Raw genomic sequence first — 24,798 nt, 5'->3', positions numbered from 1 at the left:
TGAGGAATCAGGCCATGCTACAGAGTGAGAAAAGACGGTCTTGTGAGTAATCAGGGGAAGCAAATACATATAAGCCAGTGATGAGATGGAGCTAAAGAAGAGAGTAGGAAGGGTGGCCATGATTAGGACCAGAGGAGGCAATTCCTGATCAAGCTGGAAGTTAGAAAGCACAGAGGAAGCTCTGAAGGACTCAGATGAGTCGCTAGATAGACGGGCTCCACATGAGCTGTACCATACTAATCTCAGGGTGCGATGGCTAACCTTGATTGTCAGTGTGATGGGATTTAGAATCACCATGGAAACACATCTCTAGATATGTTTGTGGGAGTGCTTTTAGAAAAGCTTAACTGATGCGGGAAGACCAAGTCTGAATGTGGGCAGCACCATCCTGTGGATTTGAGGTCCAGATTGGATAAAAAGGATGAAGCAAGCTGAGCACCAACATTCGTTTCTCTGTGTCGTGACTGTGGATGCGATGTGCCCACTGCCCTATGCTCCTGTGGCCATGCCTTCCCTTCCATGATGAACCACTCCTTCAGTCTGGCTGCCTACAACCACGCCCCCAGTGCAATGGTTCAGAGATAGACTATAGGGAAAGTCAGCCTTACTGTAGTGTCCACCTGTAAATCCATGTACTGAATACCAGATAATTACCATTTCAGTTGAGGCTGCTATTAAGTTTCAAACACAACCCAAATGCAGGAGTATCTGGTTTGGAAGCCTGATTTTCTCTGTAGTATATGTATACAGCTGGGAATTAAGTTATTTATAGAAAGGCTTTGCATGTATACAGGTATTTGTAGAGTAAGTAGATCACACAGCTTATCATATGATAATGTAAGTTGGATGGTGTCTAATGGGTAACTTTGAGTCCATTGGTGTATTTGATTTTTAAACATGGTTTACTATAATCTGCAGGCCACTATCCTTGAACATGTTAGCCTATTGATACGGACATCTGATCTACCAAAGAGCAATGTTGTTTTCAGGTGTATTCTGTCTTGAGGAATGGATGAAGAGCTGAGAAAAACTAAGTTCTTTGTCTTCTTTCTTTCCAACCCTGCTGTTCCAACTCATAGTCTTGCTCAATGGGATTCCCAAGGTCATTGTTTTCTCTGGTCTTGGAGCCAGTCATTCAGTAGCTGTCATTTTGAAAAGGCAGTTTTGATGTGAAGATCTATGTCCATCTTCACCTCAGGATGCTCGAATGAAAAGGTAATCTTTGGAAATGTTCAGTTCTTTATGAAGTTCACTGTGAGTGCATTGCCAGACAGGCAGTCTAAGGGCGGGAGAGTTCGTTTGAACAGACTTTCTACCAAAGGATAAATACACCCCAAATCACAATGGTAATCTGAGACAGAGTCTCATTTCTGATGACTTTACAGATCAGCTGGGCTTCAGAGATGTGCCAACATGATACCATTTCTACACTGAGTTGTTTTGGCTTCAGGGGGCTGCCTGCTTCTTCTCTTCCTCTCTCCCTCCCATTCTCATTTTAGCTACATTGGTGAGTGTTTCTGTCCTTTGCTAAAATATGATTTTCAAAACTGTGATTAACAAACATTTTCAGATAGAGACACTGGCTCTCGTTTTCCAGAGAGACACAGCATGTGTGAGCGGGTGAGCATCAGAATAATGTGGAGAGATATGGCTGTTGGTGGGAAACCGTGCTAATGACTACATCTGCCCTGCTCATTTTAGGCTGCCTGGGATCATCCTCACACTTCTGATTGGCTGATGTTCCCCTCTATAGTGAAATCTCTTCATTTTTGTGTCCCTTCAACATAAAAGTCCCTATGGTTGGTCTGGTCTTTGTGTTCTAAATGGAAGTTACAACAGTTTAAAATTCAGGAACTGTATTCTCTACAACCTGTTGGGGGCTCCACAGATTCAGAAGGCTGGCACAATGACAGTTCTTTAAGCAACTTTTGGACCTAGAATATTCTGGCCAAGCATCCTTAACAATAGACGCTGACATGACTTAGCAGATTGTCACAAAACTAAGGGAGGTTTTATTTTCTGCTAAAATATGACTATTTTTCTTTAATCACTCAAGCTTATTTGAGCTCCTTGTGATAATTTCTTGACTCTGGAGTACTTTGGCTTGTACAGTTTAACTCTCAAAGACAGTGACTTGAGCCCATGAAAAGGAACTGTATCTACTACAAGAGGAACATTTGCTACAGTCCTACAATACGGAATTTTAATTATTCAAGTGCATGTATGCACATATACATGTGTAGTGTATATGTCTGCATGAGTTTTTGTAGCATAGTCTGTGGGTGTGTTTTTATGTTTGTGTACATGTGTATGTAGGTATATGTAGGTGCCAGAGGTCAGTGTTACATTTTGAGAGAGGTCTCTAATTGAACCTGGGGCTCATCATTTAGGAAGACGACCTGCCCAGTAGGCCCCCCTCCAGTTCCTGCCCTCCCAGTGCTTGAATTCCAGCTTTAGGCCATCTCTCCCAGATTTTTCTGGGGTTCTATGGATCCACACTCTGTCCCTAATGCTTCTGTGGCACGCATGTTGCCAACTAAGCCATCTTCTCAGGCCCAAAACCCGAGTTTTTAAGAAGCATTCTCCGTGGTCAGACCTTAAAGCAATCAATCAATGGGCAGTATCCTTCTGTGATCCATGAATAGTTCCTTGCAAGAAGAAAGAGAAAGAGGAAAGCACACACTCTTACACATGGAGAAGTTAGGTGGATTGATGATCTTGAGCAGGAAGTGCTTTAGTCACGAGGAAGCAGGATGGAATTACAGAGAAGGAAGTGAATGAAGGTGACGAGCTGAGACATAAAATGTTCCTCACCACAAGGAAACATATTTCCACGTGTTCCAGGCAAGTGCCTCAACAAATCCCAGAATAATCCTTCTAGGTATGCGTACACCAGGGGACAGAGAAAATCTGACCACTGAAAATGTTAAAGAAAGTTCTAGAAAGGTACTCTCCGGACTTCTGACCCCTGCAGAAGATATCTAGTTTCTGGAGGGAAGATATTTATTCAGCCAGTGATTACAGAAGAATGCAGGAACTCATTCTTCCAAGAAGGGAGTAGAATTAGGTTTTCTCTCAGTCACAGTGTAAAACCTTGGAGATGTGGGATCAATTGGTAAATCGAGAACCACTGTCCCTGATTAATAAATGGAGGCCTTCCAAACTTCTTGAGGTGGAAGTTGGGATGCAGTTCCACATGGCAGCTTGTCATAGGCATCACTGGCACCCTGGGGCTTCATTCATTATCTGTGTTTGTCTGTCTCCTCTCTTACTCCACTCTGAAAGCTCTCGAAGCTACTGGGCAGGACCAGCCCAGAGGGTCTGAGACATTAAAGACATTTTCTCAGTGGCATTTAGATGATTCTCTGCAAGTTGCCATTAATATCCCACCATGCGGCTATCCTAGAACAGTCACTGGAGGCCAGCACTGGGGATCACTTCCTTCAAAGCTTGGTTTTGTACCTCTTGAACGAATAGCTGTTTTGCTTTCTTAAGGTTTATGTCCCCAATTGCTGTGACCTTGTGATGCCTTGCAGAGGGTGACGGTTGTAATGTGGATGGCGCTGGCTTGGGGTTGCTAAAGTTGTAGTCGTTACAAGTACCCTGATCTACTGAAGGTCCTGTTAGGGCGTAGCAAGGCTGCTGTGGAACTACATACTCTGTAGAAGATCTTTGATTTTCCTGGTACATTTTGTATTTATACCATAGTACATTGGGTACATTTTGGCTTGGATTACATATTATGCCCCCTTCCCTGCTCCTACCTATTTTCATAATTGACCTGAAATAACTCTTTTTATCCGCTGGCTCTTGTCTAGAGTGGTGGGAGTGATTACACACTGAATGTGGCGCACACTGAGAGGCGGGGAGGTGAGGGTCTCAATCCAAATAAGGAGGCTCTGTTTGTTATTCATAGAGAGGTTGGCCTCACCCCAGAAAATCGCCTCAGAATAAACAGCTTTATGGAGACAGTCCTGAAAGTTACAAGATTGAAGTCAGGAGTGGTTGCTGGGGGTGGGCCTTAGAAAGGTTCTCGGCCATGGAGCTGGTTAGGGGACAATTCCATGACTTAGCAGCAGCTTTTGGAGCTGGCTTTGTGAACGTCCTTGGCTGGATGCATCTTTCTTTCACTTTCTCCCCTTTGGAAGGACGTTGTTGAGTTAACAACCATGTGGTAGCGTGGGAAAGGGTCTTAAAACTTTAAATGAAAGCTAAACAGTTATGTCCTTCTTTCCCTCACTGATTTCCCCATCGTAGTTCCCAGGCATAATTGAGAAATTTCGTTCAAATTCAACATTTGGGGCTGGCGGGACATCCCGCCGTGGTGTCACATATGTACTTGTATATGGTGTAGCAAAATGTCCCTCGTGTGCTTCTTCTGAGCATCTTGTGACTTTACTGTGCCATTTCTGAACTCATTACTATTCTTTTAAAGATCTAAAGAAAATCCTGATGGATTGTTCAAAGGCTTCACACAAGATTAGAGTTGCAAGCCTTAGTCTAGACAGGTGGTAGGATTTCCCAGGTTCTTGTGGCAAGGCTCGCTAGGTAGATCATTGGCGACAATAAAAAGTCACAACAGTTAAAATTAATTACTCTAGCAGCAGGTTCTGAGGGCTAACTAGGTAACGCCAATCGTTGTTTTCCAAGTCAGTCCCAAAGTACTGAGAACGTAGCATCAACTCCATGGAGCCCGCGAGGCTAAATGAACTCCTCCATGGATTATAGTCTTTGCAGGAATGAGCCCTGCTGGGGTGCAGCTCAGTGGCAGAGCTTAGTGTGAATGAGTCCCTAGGTTAATCCCCAACACCCAAACTGACAGGAACCGCTTTCCAAAATTAGCAACTGCATCATTGTTATTGCACATATATATGCATATTAATCGTATGTGTGTGTATATATATATCGATATATATATATGTATATATATATATATATACTTGTGTATATATCATGTCAACAATCACTTAGAAGAACATATCACCATTACTTAAATAAAGGCTTATGGGTATTTATACTATCCAGGTCTTTTTTTTTTTTTTTTTAAATTCTTTTTTAGCATTTGTTGTTTATTTTATTTGGATATACTTATGTCTATAGAATATATCTTTAAATGAGTGACCTGCATAATTAAACTAGACATACCTTAATAAGTAAATCATATTTCTTTCTTTTTAAACTGTTGACCCACCTCTTAAATCTGGTCTCTGTGAAATGTGTATCCTTAATAATCTCTCTGTGGTCACAGACATGGTCAAGTCTGTACTGCTACCTTTGCCCACTTTTCTTACAATACTATGCATTTCACTTCTATGTAACACTTTCTTTTTTTTTTTTTTAAATTTTATTAAATTATAAAAGTTTCCATTTCCACCCCCCCTCCCAACACCCTCCCACTCCCCCTACTCCCCCTCCTCCTCCCTCTTCGTCCCCCAGGGCAGTCAGGGTTTCCTGCCCTGTGGGAAGTTCCAGTTCCTTCCCCCTCCCTCCAGGTCCAGGAAGGTGAGTGTCCAAACAGACTGGATCCCCAAAAGATGAACCTGATGAAGATTATTTAGCTATCCAGGTCTTAATATGTATTCAGTTATTCTTTTACCTTTTTACATTTTTTTTGTGGATGCATAATTTCATTCTTTTTTTTCCTTGGTTTTGGTTTTTCAAGATAGGATTTCATCTGTGGCTGTCCTGAAACTTGCTCTGTTTACCAGGGTGGCCTTGAACTCACAAAGATCTACACACCTCTGCCTTCTGAGTACTGAGATTAAAGGCATGAGGTACCACTACCTGTTTAATTATGGTGACTCTAGAGCATACTTTTAGTTTTCTACCCTTATAAGTACATAATTCTATGGTTTCAAAGGCACTGTAATTCAAACTGCTGTCAGCTATACAAGTTAAGCAACGGTTTCTGGGATTTAAGAATGAAGCAGTTCAATCCCTAATTTTGACATATTGCTGCACTGAAAACATGTTGTACTGTGGTTGGGATAAAATAGCCATCAGTAAAGTCATTTTAGTTTAGATAGCGTGGGAGATCTGTTCTGGGGTTTACAAGTGAAAATCTCATGGGGTGTTTTCCTATCAGCTTACAGAGGCAGCCTGACAAGCAAACAAGAGAGACTTTCAAGTTGAGAGGTGGTTCAGTGGGCAAGCAAGGTGCTTGCATTAGCAGCTAGCAAGAAGAACTGAATTAAAAACCAATACTCCAACTAAAAGCTCAGTGCAGTAGTGCCCACTTCTTATGTCTCTGCTTTTCTGGTAAGATGGGAGGTAAAGATAGAATCTTTGGAAGCTTCCGAAACAGCTAATCTGGTGTATATAGTGGTTAAAAATAATCAGAGTTCATCCCAAGCAAGACTGAGGGCATCGATTGACACTCAGTACTGCTCTCTGATGTCCACATGCAAATCACACACACACACACACACACACATATAATAACATCATATATACATGCCCCCTTACAAGAACTTTGGTTTATAAAGTCATAAATTTAAATCAATTAAAGTCTTTTATCTTATTGGTCAGAAGGACTGTTTAGAATCACAGTTTAATGCACTATACCAGATATGCAGGGAAATTATAGTATTGTGGATGTCAGGTTATCTAGCAGGTTGCCCCAGCTGCTCAGCATGACCCCAGGCTTCTTGCTCATGGATCTCTTACCTGTGCATGGACGTAATTTTGAATGGAATATTCTTTGGTTTGGCTGCCTGACCAGGGCACACCAACACTAGCCCAGTGCAAAGAATCCTGGGTTTATACCTCATGCCTGCTTAGGCTTTCTTCCCGTGTCTTTGCACTGATGCAGAATCCTTCTGTGCTCGATCCTCTGCAAGCAGAGGTGGCTGGATCGGAAGATTGCTGTTTAGAATCTGGGAGGAAGTTCTTTGAGAATGCCCCATTTTCAGGGTTTAAAAACACGTAATAGACATGCCTTGAGAGCCCAGTGTGTAAAGCTAGTGGAAACACCTACTAGGCTCTGTTTTTGCTTGGGATGATGCAATCTCTGCTCCCCTTTTCTAACCTCAGAGAATGATCTTTGAATCTCTTCTGGAGTTTCTCTCACCTCACTGTCTCTACTTCAAGCACTTTGACCTCCTGCTTTTCCCTGAGTTTGATTTGCTTGGAGTGAAGGGTTTGGGCACACAGTATTTCCTCTGCTTGGAACCCAATTTTCTCTATTCTTCTTTTTCTTCTTTTTAACTCCCTCCCCAATCATACGGTTCTTCCAATATTAACCTTTCCAGTCAAGTCCACACCACCACACTATTGAAAGGCTCTATCAAACTATACTACTGAAGGGAGGAATTATTAATGAAGGTGTAGGAAGAGGCCCTAGCAGCCTTCTGCCGCCCAAGGCAGGCTGGAATTGTCCCCTTGACTCTGGCATAGACAGTGCTGTTTGAAAGGGCTCTCTACAGACCATGATCAAGTGTGACCGTGCTTTCTTTCACGGGAGCCTTCCTTTCATTCAGAAGTCAGTACTTTTGCATTCCTGAACCTTTGAAGCTCCAACAGAAAAAAAAGGAAACAGAAAAAAAAAAAGAAAGAAAAGCACCTTTGTTAAGGTGTATGATAGGGGCCAGGTGGATATTAGAGCAGGAAATTAATCAAGCCATTCCTGTACACATTAGGCAAATAGTTTCACTCCGAGTTAAAAAGCAGCTGGGGAGTCTTAAAGCCCGGGGTGCCTGCATGCACTTTATGATGGTCTTAGCTTATGACCTTATATCGTTTTTATTTCTCTATTAAATCAAGATATATCTCATTGAGCTGCCATCCCATATGACATGGAATGGTTCATCTCAGTGTGTGCGACTAGAATTGCCCCTGATGAAAGGGAATAATACATCTGTTTTCCCCATGTACCCAGTGTGGACAGCTGGAGTTCATATTGCTGTGGATGCCACTGAGAAGATGTCACTTATGGGCTCAATTTGTCTTCCCAAGAGCATCAGCGTTCTAATACCAAATACCTCCGCATATGACCTTAGTTGGCAGTAGGTCTCTGTAGATAATCACATTAAGATGAGGTCATGAGAGTGGCCTTTCATCCACTCCGACAAGTGTCCTCATGTTGTGCTTTGAATGTGAAATGTCTCCCTCAGGCTCAACTGTTTGAACACTTGGTCTCCAGATGGTGGCGCTGTTTGGGTAAGTTGTGGTGTCTTTAAGAGATAGATCTTCCTCAGTGGATGGAGCTGTGGTCAAGCTTAGAGGTTTCAGAACCTGGCCTGCTTCTTGACTCCATGCTACCACCTGCTCCTGGCTTTGCTTCCTGTCTGCTCTGTGTGTCCAGTCACCATCTGTTCTTTTGTCATGGCTTGGCTACCATGTTGACTCTATCCCTTTTAAAGACACAAAGCAAAATGGGCCCTTCTTTCCTTAACTTACTGTTGTCAGAGCAATGATGAAAGTAACAAATACATCTTATGGAAGGGGAAATTTGGGCAAAGGCACAAGAAGAATGTCACCTGAAGATTGATACTATGCTGCCACTAACCAGAAAATCCCTAAGATGCAGGCAAGTCATCCAAAGCAAGGACACTTGCTTGTTCTAGCTCATCACCCTGTGGAGGACCCAGTCCTGTGTCACTAACCGGAAAATCCCAAAGACTACAGGCAAGCCATCCAAAGCAAGGACACAGGCACAACGAGTTTATTCTAGCCCATCACCCTGTGGAGGACCCAACCCTGTGCCACCTTACTTTGGATTTGTAGCTGGGACTGAAACAAATGTCCATTGTTGAAGTCACCCAGTTCGTGACACTCTATTCTAGCAGCCGCAAGACATGAATGCAGAGATTCTTTGATCCTGTATAATAGGGCACAGCACAGTCCACATGGGAAAGACACTGGGATAGAAGCAAAGGGGTGTGGATCACGTCTCCTCCCATAGTGAGCTAATTGCCCAACCCGTGTGTCCACATTATGCTGCTTGTTAATAATGGCTGCTGGAGATTGATATGCCCACCATATCATGCCTTGGCTGCCATTTGGCAAGCAGATCTGAAATATGCCACATACTCTCCTATGGAAATGATCTAATTTCTTCACTTTCTAGAGGACAATTGAGCAGATTATAATGGTAGGGCCACAGAGTCTGCAAAAGAAGTTCTCCAGCTTGTCCTAGAATCTATCCAAGATTCCAAGTCATTTTATCATTTCTTTTATTTTGAAAATGATTCATTTTTATTTTATACGTATGAGTGGTTTGCCCATTTTTATTTCTGTGGATCACATGCCAGTAGTAGCTACAGAAGCCAGAAGAGGAGTTGGATCTTCAGGTTCCCTACAAGAGCAACAAGTCCTCTTAACCTCCAAGCTATTTCTCCAGCATCATATTATTCTGTTATAAAAAATTACATTTTATCTTATTACCTACAAGCCTTTACATCAGCATCATGGTGTCTATTTCTTGAATGAATAAGTGAACCCAGAGATTTTTAATCTATGATTTGTATGAAATAAAATTTTTATGGGTCTTTAGGTAGATGAGACCATTACCCTCTGGACCAAGAAGAAAAGCAAGGCATGGGCATCAGGTGATCTTATCTGTCTTCCTGCATCCACACTTTTATCATAGCAGATTTGGTCAGTTAACTTTTGAGCATCAATCACTAGATTATCATAACAGAGATTAAAAAATACCTTGAAAATATATTATAAGTCAATGTAGGCGTGGTTCCTAGCATATACATAGTTCATGAGCTCATTCAGTGCCCGCTCCATCTCTTTCTCTTTCTAGTGATGACAAGGACTGGACTCTGGGCCTTGTGCATGCGGGCAAGCTCTTTATCACTGAGCTACAACTCTAACCCTAAACATGATTCTTGATGTAAGCCCTTGAATAATTTTACATTCATCCAAATTCTGCCACCAATGTGGCCGTTACACCTGACTTGACTTTCTCAATATTGATGAGATCTGAGCTGTGTTCCAGATAATGCCTTCCTTTCCTGCTCTCTCTAAGAAACAGTCATCTCTAAGGAGATAGCTGTGGAGGGTGCATTCCTTTATAGTCCAGGGATGCTAAAATGAAGAAGTTCTGTCACCAGGCTTTTGCTTGGAACTCTTGTCCTCCTGGTGATCCTGGGGATCTTTGTTAGAAAAAATGTAAAGGGAAAACACAGAGCACAGTGTATGGGAGATCAGGGGCGTTTGTTTCAAAGTAGAGTTAGCTCATTCTTAGGGGTGGACAGTGGCCAAAGGGACCATTGTCCTGCTCTACAGTCTTGACAAGTTTCATATTGTTTTTAAAATCTCTAAAATGGGCAACTTTTTCTAAGTAACATTTTTTCATTTAAGTGATTGACAGGCCTGTTTGGACTGAGTCTTATGGGAGGAAAAGGGAATGTCCCTTATTAGAAAGCCTCAGCTAGATAATAATCATATAAGTTTTGTTCAGAAATATAACTCAGTTTCCTGTCTCTTGACCCATAATCCAGTTCTAATGTTTTTTTACAAGCTGGTGTGTTGTTGTTGTTGTTTTTGGTGGTGGTGGTATGTGTGTGTGTTAGGGGGTCTCCTTCCATGACCCCCAAGTTATTACCTAACTAGCTACCTAATAGATCACATATGACTTTGACGCATAACCTTCTTTTCTGTGCTTTATTCTCTCTCTCAACTGTTCACATTTCATTTCAGTTGCTTGGACAAAACACTTGAGACTAAGACTCCTAACGATAGTGGAGAGAGTGCCTCAACTGGCCATCTACTGTAATCAGATCGGTGACTACCCTAATTGTCATCAGAGATACTCTATCTTGTAATTGATGGAAGCAGATGCAGAGATCCACAGTCTAGCACTGGGCTTAACTCCAAGAGTCTTGCTGAAGAATGGGAGGAGGGATTGTACAAACCAGGGCGTCATGATGGAGGAATCCACAGGGGCAACTGACCTAGGCTTGTGAGAGCTCAAGGACTCTGGACCAACAGTTGGGGAACCTCAATGGGACCAACCTAGGACCTCTGCATGTGTGTGACAGTTGTATAGCTTGGCCCTTAGTGGTGGGATCAGGACCTGTCCCTGGTGCTTAGCAGGCTTTTGCTGGATTACTTTGCCCAGCCTTGATGCAAGAGGAGATGAAGGGCATGGTCGACTGGTAGTTAGAATTAACCAGACCAGCTCAAAAACATGCTTAGTACTCAGCCAGCTTTCTCTCCTTTTACACAGGCCAAGATGCCAAGCCCAAGGAATGGTGCCACCCACATCAGGCTGGTTCTTCTAACCACAATTAACCCAATTATAAAGATGTCCCATAGATATGCCCGCAGGCCAACCCGATCTAGACAAACCCCTCGGTGATTTGACATAGTGTCAGGTTGATGGTCCAAGCCAACCATCTCACCCAACACAGACCAATGATAAACAGTCTGAAGTGCCAGGCCCCTGCCACAAGTGGTCCTTCCAGCGGTTTGTAGAAGTGCCGCGATCTCTCTGCCCAAAAGGTCATGGGCTGCATGAGTCACTCCACTGTGAATGTCTGCCTTAAGTTATCCTGTCTGCCATCTACTCTCCAAGGCTGTATATCACAGTCTTTGAGACTGTGATATGTCCATACGTAATTTTATCATAGTTTTTCAAAATTATATAAACTTACCAAAATACATTATACATCCATTTATATTTTCCATGCCCAATATTTTAGAGTTGATGAGATCTGTATTATTTCATGCTGTGTGAAGGAATATTCTTAATTATCTCCAGGAACTAAAGTCTATTCAAATATGCACATGGCTCAGACTAGAAGCTGATTGGAAATCCTGATAATGGAAACAACAAAATGTCAGTAAAATGCTAAGTTATATAGGGGCAGTAAAACAATAGACAACACTAGAAGTAGCTTTACTGTTGCAAAACAAGCAGTAATGCCTAGATAGAACACTCGGCATTTGAAAAACCTATGTTTCAGCTGATAACGCTCATGGATTGAGAATAGCGTTCTAAAGTGAGGAGTAGAGGCAGCTGGTGTTAATAGGCAAAGAGTGCTGGCCAGCGGAAAGAGAAAGCACGCCTTTGTTAGCATTTATAAGTTCATTTCTGTCTCCATCCCAACTTTACACGGTAGCTTTATCAGCAGAGAATCATAGACAGCCTGCATGTCCCACAGATAAATCATCTATTTTGTACTTTAGTTTTCCTGCATTATCAGAAACAAGTGCCTGGAAGGGAGGTCTTTGATTTTTAAGGGGCTAGCTAGCTGATTTCTTCTTGAAGTCACCAGCCTTGGAGATACCGACATTAGTTCCTCTGTTGTCACTAGGGTGGAGAAGTTGCAGGAAGATGGGAGGGGTGAGCCCTCGGAACACAGAGTGATCTTCATGCTGATTCCATTAGAGATTTAACAAAAGCAGGGATGGAGCCAGGCTGGAGCAGCAGAAAGGGCTGGTGGTGCCACCTTTTCAGAGGAAAGCTATCTAGCCAACAAAGGGGTGGCCTTTACAGTTCCCACAAGGCCCAGGAAAACAATTTGGATTTCCTGGCTCCTTCTCTAAGTCCCTTGAATTTTCTCACATTGAATGGTGGGGGAAGAAACTGCTGATGACAAAATATGTTTCATCAGCCCATGCCCTTACTCTAAGCTTTGTCCATGTACAGTCATAAAACACAAACACGCCAGGAAAGATGGCCTTGGTGGGAAATCATATAAATTCTCCCGTTACTCAAACTTCCTCAAATTAAGTTCCAATGTGTAGCTTAAATACAAGTCAGTCAAAGGTGTTCATTAGAGGAGAGTCACAACCATCCAAAGCTGACATTCAGTCCAGCTTGGGGTCTGTACCTTTGCAGGCTGGGCCTCAAGGGTCTCCCTTATCCCCTCTCCCCACTGGGCAAACAGAATTTGCCTACTCCTGTTCAGCCATGCAGGGAAGGCTGACGTAGACCTGCTTGCTTGTGTGGCTGGCTGCTGAAGCAAGTGTGGTTCATTTCCTGCAGGAATACCCTGCCTGGAGCTTCTCTGCAGGGCTGCTCCAGGGGCTCTTGAGAGGCCAAGTGCTTTGGTGTTATTAAGGGGGGCTCATTATACCAAGGGAATCAGTTCCGAACGACTTTAACAGAGTGGGGAGTCAAACTGCAATGTCGTCCGCCCCATGACAAAGAGAATTGGAAGTACCCTGTATTTATTATGCTCTCTGTCTTTAATTATGCCTGTCTTTAATATTCTACTGTTAACGCCTTTAATGTTTTTTTGTCTCTACATTTTTTGGCATTTTTATGATTTGCAGTTCCATTCCAAATGGGCACATGTCATAATGTCATCTAATTTTATTGATAAAAACGCCCCTGTTTCCTGTGGCTTTTGGCCAAGGCATGCTATTACTTATCGTTCTATTTTTTCCTCTGATTATGTAGCCTGTGTAATGTAAAGTAAAAGATTGTTTCTCATTTGAAAAAGAGATTTAATGCTCTCTCGCTGTCACCTTGGGGAAGTGGATGGTGGGTCTAGAGTCAGGTTCTTGAGAGCTAAAGTACCTGACCCATTGGGAGGGCTCAGCAGATGCTGGCTGAATGAAAGGAATGAATGATGGTTCTGTCTGTCTTTCTTTCTCTCTCTCTCTCTCTCTCTCTCTCTCTCTCTCTCTCTCTGTGTGTGTGTGTGTGTGTGTGTGTGTGTGTGTGTGTGTGTGTGTGTGCAGGTCCACCTATGTGCATGTGGAGCCCAGAGGACAATCTTAAGTGTCATTCATTGCTCAAGTACTGTCCTCTTCCTTCCTTCCTTCCTTCTTTCCTTCCTTCTTTCCTTCCTCCCTCCCTTACCTCTCTCCCTCCCTCCCCCTTTCCTTCTCCCTCTCTGTCTTTCTTCTGTGAGACAAGATGTCTCACTCCTTTAGAATTCATCAAGGCAGTCAGGATAGTGACCAGTGAGCCCCAGGGATCCTCCAGCCTCTGTCTCCAAGGGTGCTGGAATTACCGCCATGCCCAACATTTTTCATGAGGGTTCTGGAGATGAAAGGCAAGCTCCCTACTCATGAAGGTATCTCTCCAGGCCTCTTCTTAATATCCAGGCCATAGGGTTTCACTCTACACCTGCTGGGCTGGTAGGAGACCCGCGGCAAGTGAGTACATAATGTAGTTACATAAAATCAAAGTCTAAGTGTCCTTACCTTTTTATTCCTTCTCAAGTCTACTTTTAATTTATTCTTTATACTAGTCACCAAAGAACTTACTGTGTGGCAGCTGCTGCATGGCAGTACAGATGTGTCCCCTTCTGCGCATGCATCCCCCTCTGCACATACATTCGCATATACGCATACATTCCCTTCTGCGCTTGCGTTCCCTCATAACGCATGCATTCCCTTCCTGCGGATGCGTCCCCTTCTGCACGTGCATACCCTTCTGTCTGTACATGCGTCCTCCTTTTCCTTTTCTTACCTGTTCTCTACACTTCCGTCTTTTTCCCTTTGTCAAGTCTGCAGGAGGGTCACTGAGTCAAGGAAGTCCTAGCTCCTTCATTTCCCAACCATATCCAGGGTTTGTTTCGAGCCACCACGAATCCAGTCTGTCCATTTTCAGCAGTTAAGGTTATGCCCGGAACTCTCCAGCAAAGAATAAACTCCTTTTTTTTTTTCTATTTTATAAATAAAAGTCCTCTGAAAAAGGCCAAGGCTAAATTTTCCTCCATGGCCCATGCTTGGAACCTTGGCTCTGAACAGACTCCAGTCCCACCTCTCCTGCCATGTGCAGTGGTTAGAGGCAACAGAGAAAACACTGATAAGGTCAGAGGGCGAGATGGGTTTACAACACAACCCAAAGAATAGGGCAAAAAGTCATGCGATACTGGAGACGCTGGGCGCTGCTCGTAAGATTCTGACCTCTTTTCCTTGTGTTGTTAGGTTCTAGAGACTTTGTTAGTGACTAGGGGCTTGCAAATTCATGAGACTCAGTTCCTACTTGGAGAAGATAACATTCTTACAGTGTGGGGGACGACAAGGCAGGGCACGGATGCCCTCCTCAACACAGAACTTGGGTGGTTCAGAATACAGCGCTTGAGAAAGGGCTCAACAGCCCGTGACTTGATGAGGAAGTGTGTGCCTTACACTTCCTTTACAGAAAGGCAGAAAAGGAAGCCAGAGCTGTAAACTGTAGGATCTGATTGGCTCTGCTGAGGAGTGTGGATCTCATCGTCAAGGCCAACAGGATCTACTGGAAGGTTCTAACCGGGACAGAGACATTGGAGGGAGATTTGGTCTTACTTGGAGGAGGGGTAAATACAAAAGTAGGCGCACAGTTGGGAGGTTGGCAGAGGAATAGAAGGTAGCAGAGGTAGTTGCCTTCCTGAAGTCTGTATTGGGGGTGATACACATAGAGGTCTAGGAAGAGGAAGGCAGGTGGGACCATGCTGCTAGGCTGAATGCAAGCAAGGAATGAGCGGATGGATCAACCATGGCATTGGGTCTCCTAGCTTTAACAACAGACACCACCCCTAAGGAGTCATCTCTGGTGTCTTTGATCTGTAGGTGCAGGCTAGTGCCCCTAAAAGCTTCCGGATCGACATCCCTGAAGGCCAGGGCTGTCTTCCGTTTCATCACAGTGGATGGCAAGGCAGGCTTGTGCAATCCTGTGCAACCGTGCAGAAATTTTGCAAAGGACCACCGAGGGTGGCAGGCACACGCCGGGACTATTGAGCAGTTTGAGCCGAGCTGAGGTTTGTTGGATAAAAGGTTAAGATCTGTTTCCTAGGCTGGGGTGATAGCCAAGAAAGTGCTTGCCATGCAAGCATAAGGACCTGAAAGGAAACTCCCAGAATCCATGTCAGAAATGGCAGGCTATGGAGATGCTGGTTTTTAACTCCAGCAACAGGGAGGCAGAGCTAGGTGGATCCCTGGGGCTCACTCAGCAGCCAACTGAGCTGCCTTGCTAAGACTCAGGCCAGTGAAAAAACTGTCTCTCCAGACAAGGCAGGCAGCAAGTACCTAATGTCATGTGAGGTTGTTCTTTTGGCTCCATACACACATGAACACATGGCCAAAAGTGCCCTTGCTGCACATGAATATACATTTGTATCCATACAGTTACTTCTTAATGTTCTTTGTGAATACGTTCAGTCATAATAGTTCTTCTGTGCTCGTGTGTGTTTCTATATGAGTGCGAGCAGACAATACTTCCTGCAGGTCTTCTGTCACTGCAGAGGTCTTCCTCACTGCCTCTGAGATGTTGTGGTGTTTGTGAAATGGAGAACTAGGAACTGGAGAATAGCCTTCTACACAAGCAAGCCAAACAGTGCTGGGGTAATGATTTGTTTTGGTAGCCACAATCTAAGCTGAAATTGAACTGATGGCTTCAAAGTGAGTCATTCCATTGTCAGTGTCCTGAGATATGTGATCTTCTGTAAACATTTGTGTTAACCTGGGTGTGATTTTGCACACCTGGAATTACAGCATTTGGGAGGCAGAGGCAGGAGGGTCAGGGGTTCAAAACTAGCCTCAGCTCCATAGTTTGTGGTCAACCTGTTCTATACGGAACACTCTTGCCTCTCCATTCTCAAAAGGAAAATAAAATAAAGTAGGTGTTTTAAATAACCTACTCTGGGAAATGTAGCCAGCAAAGCCATAGTTAAATAGATATACTCACATTAAAAGCTCAGAAATGCACTACACACTTCTTTTTCTAAAAAGAACCTCTAAAAGGAGTAAAATGTGAATGAAAGAAATGATTCATTTTATGGAGTAATTAAAACAACAGCTCCCGTTTTCATCCATCATACTCATGAAATAAAATTATATTGAGGGAAAAGTTATATTTACCTGGAGATGAAATTTTAACATATGAGGCAGATAAAAGTTGGTTTTTCTAGAGGAAGAAGCTGAAAGTGAGCTGCAGATCACGGTTCCAGCAGGAACTCATCATTATGGACCGGGAGTTGGGGTGAGATCATTGTGGAACGGGAGCCAGAGTGAGCGCAATCTCTACCCAATATTTTTTTTTTGAGGCACAAATGTAGCCAGGAGTGACTCATTCAACAGGGTGCCTCAGAGGTGGAGGGCCCTGGATATAAATGGGCAAGGCTGCAGTACAGGAAAACGGTAACCTTGGATCTGCCCTCATCATCTCCCGGTGAGTTCAAAGAAATCCACTGGTCCGATTCTGCTCCGTGCCTTGGTGGGTCTGTGCTGCAGGGCTACTTCAGGTGACTCAGATAGCTATTGCATCTGCGTGTCTCTGCTCCCATACTGCAACTAACATACCTTCCCTTCTTGCAGACAGGTTAGCCAGAAGGAAGGTGGGATGTGATGTCTACGTGTGGGCTCTGTTCCCTGTGTCCCCCTAAGCCTGGGCAGGGGCAGCTAGAACTGGGGTCTTGGTATCTACCAGATAAGGGAGGAGAAGGAGGGAGCCGGTAAGGAAGGGATGGCTTTCCCTCACTTTTTGCTTATTTACTATGTGGGGATGTGAGCGTGGGATACCAGGAATAGAATGAGATGTAGAGAATTCTGGATCCAGTTTTATGGAAGTAAATGTGTAATTTGCAGATATGTTTTAAAGGGGCAGGTCAAACTATTCACCCATCAACTACTCACTGAGTTTTTACTTATTGTTGAAGATCTCAGACTTTGCATGGAAATGAAGTCCCTGCTTTCATGGAACTTACTTTCTGCTTGGTCGTGGCATCTAATAAAGTGCTGGACAAACAAATGGCCCCCCGGTGGGTGATGACAGCCAGGGTGAGGGCTGAGCGAGACCAGAGGCGGCATTCGGATGTGATAGGGAAACCTGTTTGCTATGGTCTGTGCCCCAAAGGGAGGACTGTGGGGACTTTAGTTCAGTGCATGGCTCCCAGGTAGCAACTGGCCAGGGGTAACTGTCTTGGTAGCAATGGTCCATACCATGTGTCCTCTCTGTCCGTCTGTGTCATCTGTCAAGGATAGGGGCTTCAGCTTAGGGCATATTTATATTGGAATTCTTTATGTGCATATACAAAAGGGTTTTATTTTCATTTGTAGTTTAATTCTGGAGCTAGGTAATAATGTTCCAAGGCCAATCAGAATAAGTTAAATGCTTCATAAGGCGAATATCTTGCAGATCCCTGTTCCCCATCAATACAATTAAGTAAACATCCGTGCCCATTGACTTTGTGTCAGGCAGTATTCTGGGTAGTGGGGAACAAAGACATAAACTAGCGTCTTGGCCTTCAGGGAGCTTGTGCTCTCTCCCCCCTAATAACTTACGACTCTCCCTCTATTGGTTTTAATAGAACCATCAGGAGGGATTTATATGCTGACAGGGCCCTGAGAGTTTAGAAAAACAAGTTGCACTCAAGTGTTAACTTTGATGTTTGTTTAGTTTTATAAAATATGTAAGAGGCTTTTCCATTAGTGAATAAGACTTTCAAAAAGCTTTCAGAATCTTCTGTCATGAGTAGTTAAATATCGCGAACGGAGAGTCGCAAAGGCTGACAGCTGGGAAGCTTAAGTACCGCATGCGGTTTGGAGATGCCAGGCCAAAGTGAAGCCCCCATTCCCATCCTATTTGAGGCCACACCAGCCCAGCTGATTCATTTCATCTGAAAAAACCCAGACTCCACGGGACTCTGAGTCCACTCAGCAGCTCTCTCATATTCTTTGGCCACTGTAAGCAGAATAGCATCCCCTGGCATGCTGGGAAACGTTAGGGACAGACCTCAAAAAAGGGCATGTAATATGGCTGGGACAGAGTGCAACTTGGGTGATGGGTTTTATTCTTGAGGCACAAGTAGGGGCTAATGAAGTACCACAAGCAAAGCACATCCAGGAATTCCCTTTTAGAGACTTATTTGCTGTTTGCTGCAAACTATACAATGAGATCAGATAAAACACTTGCTTATTGGTTTACCCTGAGTTTCTCTCACATAGCCAATGCTTGTGCCTTCTACCACCATCCTTTGCCCCTTCATCTTCATAAGGACTTCACCTAACTTCCTGCCTAAGTTTCTCTATTACATACATATATACACATATATGCATATATTTGAAATACTTCTTTATTATATATATATATATATTTGAAACACACACACACACACACACACACACACACACAAATGTGCACTCACACTGAAACAACTTGGGTTTTTCTTCCCCCAAATGGATGGGGAAAGCCTCATGAATATAGAAATCATTATGTTCATCTTCATCTACCCAGCGTCGTATCTGAAGCAGGGAGGGGTGGGGCCATGACTCTTTGCTGAATTCTTGAGTTTGGATAATGATGGAGGGTAATGACAGCCAGCCGCAGCAACAGGCCCTTGGGATTCGGGGGAGCTTCCCTGGAGACAGAATGACGTGACATCTAAGCAACTCTTCTCTGCTCAGGGCATGGTGCACCTGATACGCTTTGTGGAGCCAAAGGAAATGGATGTGGAATGAGTGTTCTCGGCAAGGTCCTTGACACAAATGTTGCGTTGTTTCAGATGTTAAAGGGACACTTTGGTGAGGCTAATAAGCCTGTTACAATGGTGGCTTTTTAAGTATTTTCCTTTCCTATTTATCTTTATAATTTGAATGACAGGTACTGTTATTCCGCTTCTACAATAGGACCCATTGTTTTTAATTACAAAACCCTTGTGTTGTAGGAGTTTGGGGAGTTGGCCCTGGTTAGTCTGCAGGACTTTTGAAGCATCTACTTGGATTCTGCTTCCTGCCTATGTCACCCTTTGGGTCACACCCTTTGATGACAACACAGGCAATGTCTGGAAGCTTAGGCCTGAAAATATGGAAAATACCCAATGACATTCCATTGTGAGTTCACATAATTTTACATTTGAGACAGAGACTCCTGCAGCTCATTCTGACATTAAAATCCATATGTAGGTGAAGATGATTTTAAATTTCTTACCCTCATGTTTCCATCTCCTGTGTGCTGTGATCACAGGCACACACCACCACAGCCTGTTTATGTGGTGGCAAAGATCAAACCCAGGTGCTAGGCAAGCATTCTCTAAACGGAGTCACATGCCCAGTTCAAGGTCACCTAAGTTTAAGACCTGTTGATTCCTGAGTTTAACCGACAAGGTTTTAATGGGCTGTGGACCACAAGAGTGAAAGACAGACTATTTTTCTTAAAAGTAGATGTCCAAAAATGTTCAGTAAGTAGTGACAGAGAACTTTCCAGACCCTTTTCCCATAGAAAGTGACTTATCAACAGCCTGCATCAAGGGCTCACAGAAATCTGTGGAAACTAGGTGAACATAAAGGGGATGATGTGAGCCATGGCTCAGCAAGTGGACTTTGGTGTGTGTGCACATACAACTGAAGGACATTGGTGTGTGTGCACATACAACTGAAGGACATTGGTGTGTGTGCACATACAACTGAAGGCATTGTATTGTTCTAATTTTAATGCTGCCAAAGCTTTGGGTTGAGTTTCTGTTTAATTGGTGGTGCCCTACAAACTATGTTTTCACTGATTAGTTGTTCATTTTAATGGCGACAAAGCCATTGGATGAATCTCTCTTTTGAATTAGCTAACTAATTTAGTTCATGCTTAGTTTTGTCCTGTGTGAAATTAGCCACGCTCCAATTCTCAGATGAGAAATTCTATAAAAAATATGTATCAAAGCAGCTATACTTGGATTGGATGTGTATTTCCTGCAATTCTATCTAATGGCAGTTAATTCTGATGAACCCTTATTCATTCCTATAGTATGAATTCTAATGGGTCCTAATCATAAAGACCCAGAATCGGATATTAGGGGTGAAAGCTGAAAGATCAGAAAAGCAGAAGTCAGCCACTAAAGTTCTTACCTCAATGAAATGCTCAGACCTAACAGGACAAGATTCTGTCTCTGTGAATCCTCAGCCTTGAGCTCCTGTCTTCTCACGCCTTATCTTTGTCCAGCCATATCTCAGGTTACCTTTGAGCCCTGAACGTGAAGGTAATGTGAACATTTTGCAGATGTATGAAGGTTTTATTAGCACCATTTTTGTTGTTCTGATGAAATATCATAATTAAAAGCAACTTATAGAAGAAATGTTTGATTTTGGTTTAGTGTTCCAGAGGGTTTGAGTCCATAGTGCAGGAAAGGCATGGCCTGCAGGTAGGAGCAGGAGATGGCCAATCATATACTTATTCGCTCCAGGAAGCAGAGAGAGCGAGAGCGAGAGTGAGAGCGAGAGCGAGAGCGAGAGAGAGAGAGAGAGAGAGAGAGGGTGAGTAGGATGTGTGACGACACTATAAACTCTGAAAGCCCGCCTCCAGTGACGTACTTCCTTTAGCAAGGCTGCGTCTCCTAAAGGTTTCTTAGCTTCCATAAATAGCCAACACGGGGGACCAAGTGTTCAAAAACATAAACCCATGGGGGGCGTTTCTCATCTAAACCACTGCCAGGATCTTCTGCCCTTGATCCACGTTATTTTTTCATTCAGTTTTACTGGAATAATTATTCATAGTAGATCCTCTTCCTCAGGATGTGGTAAATTACTGGTAGCAGAGCAGAAGCCAGCCCCCGAGACAGCTGATGCTGCTTTCCTAAATGCACAGATTCAGCTAAGAGAAAAACCAAAGTGACACTCGGCAGGACCTGAATCAAAGGCAGTTCCGGTAAGCTGTAACCACTGTTTACCAAAACCAGAGATGTCTAGGAGAAAGGGGCATGCCCAGTGATAGAGCCCTTGATGATGAGGTTTTTCAGACAGACAGACAGACAGAGACTTAGAAAGATCCCACAACCGAGGGCTATGGGGTGGTTAGCAATGCTAAAGAAGGAACCACCCGAAAAGGTGGCAAAAGGAGACTGAGAGTTTGTAATAAGGCAGAATTGTACCCTGAGCATGGAAAGTTACAGTAAGTAAGGCCTGGGTAGATGAGGAGTATGCACTGTTCTTGTGGAGGTCCAGAGCTTGATACCTAGCAGGGACACTAGGTGGTACCCACATCCACCTGTAGCGCATCTCCAGTGGACCTGGTGTCCTCTTTTGGCTTTCATTGGTACCTGCGCCTGTACGCATGTACACGCAAATACAAAAATATAATTAAAAGTAAATGTTTCTTCAAAAACAAGAAGTGAATAATAAAGGATCTGATTAGTGTGAGAGACGATTCACAGAAGCAGAGTGAGATGAAAGACACTTGTAGAACAGCTTCACTACAGTGGTCACCGGGGACTAAATCCCAGCGACAGTTTTCTATTTCATATCTCTTATTCAAGGAAACTAGAAAACAGGGAAGCTGGTGAGCAAAAATGCAACAAGAAATAGTAATTATGCACTTCTTTGTCTTTTCATTTCCCATTGTTTTTTAATTTTAATTTTTTTGTGATGTGAAGCACGATTAATAAAAACCCAGAGAGAGAAATTGGGGTTCAACATGAAGGTCAGGAAAGCAAACCAGCCGGCCATTGGCTCTTACCTCTACCTCAGTCTGAAATGGCGATCCTATCACCAAGAATCTCAGAATGAGTCTGTGTCTGAAAGCTGTCTCTTCCCATTTTATAATCCTCTCTAGTTCTGGGATTAAAAATGTGCACCACAGGAATTAAAGGTATGCACCACCCCGTTTCTATGGCAACTAGTGTGGCTACTGGGATTAAAGGCGTGTGTCACCACTGTCTAGTCTGTAAGGCTGACCAGTGGGGATGTTTTACTGTCTGATCTTCAGGCAAGCTTTATTTATTAAATTACAAGTGAAATACCACTACAATGATGAGGTTTGCTTTTCCTAGCATTTGGTCTGCGTTCCCATAAAAACAGACCCCAAGACAAAGATTCTAGTCCAAGTTATATGTGAAGAGGTGATGCCAGGAAAGGGGAAATTCAGCAGAGAAGTGGAAGAAGGTGTTCGCAAGTCATCTCTGGCTAGTGGTACCCTACTGAGAGTGTCTGTATGGTCAGAGAGACCCCACCAAAGATGGAAGGAGATGGGATATTCCACAGTTCCTCTTCAGGCTCCCATTGGCTGTGACTGCAGGAAGGGATGGCTTCCCTGGACCACTTTCACTTCTCCAATGACAGAACATCACGGTGGACAGAGAAGGAGCCAAAGTTTCAGATGATGGCCAGCCTGCTCTGGACTAGAGGGGAAAATGAGAGCCGCTGCTCTATCAAGGGAGTGTTTACATTCCCAGACTTAAGCTCATAGGGCATAAATGGTAGGAACTGGGAACCCCCATCAAACCTTTGACCCAAACTCTAATGCAGGGTGTAGGTGTGAAGCTTAAGGAAACCCCCAGAATATTAAGTAGAATGGCAGTGGGCACCTTTAGTACTAGAGAGACGGGTCAGAGGTTACGTTAGTGTTTGGTATTAGAAAGGTATTTCCGAGAAGAACAGGAAGCAGGAAGAGACGGCAGTCCTGATGTCTCTCTCCCTGGAGAATCTCCTGTACTTGCGCAGTCCAGTTTCCTAAGCCAGGCAGTGTACAGATCTACGCCTTCTCTCTGCGGGAGACAGAATATAAAATAATCTACAAAATGAGGCACACAGTGAATGTATTTGTTCAGAATAGGGAATAAAATCACAACAAAATTTTAATTTAACTAAGCTTACAAATATCGTACTGAAAAAGTCAGAGAAACAAAATTTTAATTAGTTGCTTGAGAGGCTTCCTTAAAATAGTCCTATTTTTTTTGCTATGTGCTCTTTGATTGCCTCTTCATACACCAGCCATGATTTTATAAAGAACAGAAAGATAATTTAGTCTTTCCTCTACTATGTTGATTAGATCCAGAGAACTACTATCCTAATTTTAAAAGGCATCTTCAGTTACACTGCTCATGGCTGGAGGTGTTAAATCCATTTTTGGAATTATTGTCAACATTTTCAGAAAACAGTATCAAACTTCTTACATGGGTGAGCCGTGAGATGAGATTGTTTTATTTTATTTTGTTGAGATTTGCACCTGGCTTGGTGCATTTGGAACTTTCTTTCTTTTTTTCCCATGTTGATGTGTGTTCAAAGTTTCATCTCCCAAGCTCGGCAATGGATCTCTACTTCATCGCTGGGCCTGTGTTGTTTACCTTTGTGGAGAGGGGTTGAAGGGAAAGGCAGATTTCTTGTAAATTAATATTGGCCATTGGGAACCATAAATAATAATTTGTTCTACCCATAAGTGTGTATGATCCATGCAAATATAAACTATTAAACAGAAATTAAATATTATATTAAATAATATATTAACAGTTCAGCTTTCCTTCAGCCAAATTCCCAAAATGCTTACAGTCACACCTAGGTCACCTAAGCCAGAGCATATTTGGAGGAGAATTCAGAAATCAGTTGTAGTTAAAGTGTGTTGCGTTAGAAAATGCCATCAGAATATGCAACCGTATGTGGACTGTAGATGGAATTCTGTAGTGAGGAGACTTGAAGTGTAGAGATCCTTAGTGTAAGGGTCAGCTTGCCTTTGCCTGCCGTTGTTTCTGGATGCTGACACTCAGCTTTGCCCGTGGGACGTGCTGTCTGAGGGATCGGGGCGCCCACTCTCAATCCTGCTGCACGTTGCCTGCGTACTGCGTCGCCATTTATTCCCCATTCCTCGTCTACTTCGCTGTGGCAGATGCTCCCTTATCCAGCACAGCTCTTCTAGAGCAACTCAAAGGTTTGAGCGCTTTTGTCCTCCGAGAGCTCTGTCACCAGCTGCCCCAGTGCCCTTGGAAATGATAAGATCATGGTAGTTGTGGACAATACCGACAAATGGCTTCAAAGCAAGACTTTGCTGCTGCACCTTCTGTTATATGGAATTGTAGAATATTATCCATTAAACCCTATGAAAAGATTCTCATTGCAAAATGATAATCCTACTATGGATATAGAAGATACAGAAATGGGGAAATTGGTCTACCATAGGGAGATATAAATCCACGGACAGGGATTTTTGTCATC

General features: G+C 43.4%; 1 protein-coding gene across 16 annotated transcripts in view; it reads left to right on the top strand.

Annotated features, from left to right (window-relative positions):
- Positions 1 to 24,798, top strand: part of Esrrg (estrogen related receptor gamma) — a 613,673-nt gene that overhangs the window by 124,857 nt on the left and 464,018 nt on the right. For 2 of the 16 annotated variants that reach the window (XM_085687558.2, XM_085687551.2), the window contains exon 1: positions 21,388 to 21,523. The exons of the other annotated variants lie outside the window; for them this stretch is intronic. The gene's annotated coding sequence lies outside the window, so the exon portion shown is untranslated. Of the gene's footprint in view, positions 1 to 21,387; positions 21,524 to 24,798 lie in introns of those variants that run through there. 16 annotated transcript variants of the gene reach the window in all.

Source organism: Myodes glareolus, chromosome 5, assembly GCF_982192425.1.
Source record: "Myodes glareolus chromosome 5, mMyoGla1.1, whole genome shotgun sequence".
NCBI classification, from domain to species: Eukaryota; Metazoa; Chordata; class Mammalia; order Rodentia; family Cricetidae; genus Myodes; species Myodes glareolus.
The sequence above is the reverse complement of the archived record's forward strand: the minus strand, read 5'-3'. Positions and strand labels throughout refer to the sequence as shown.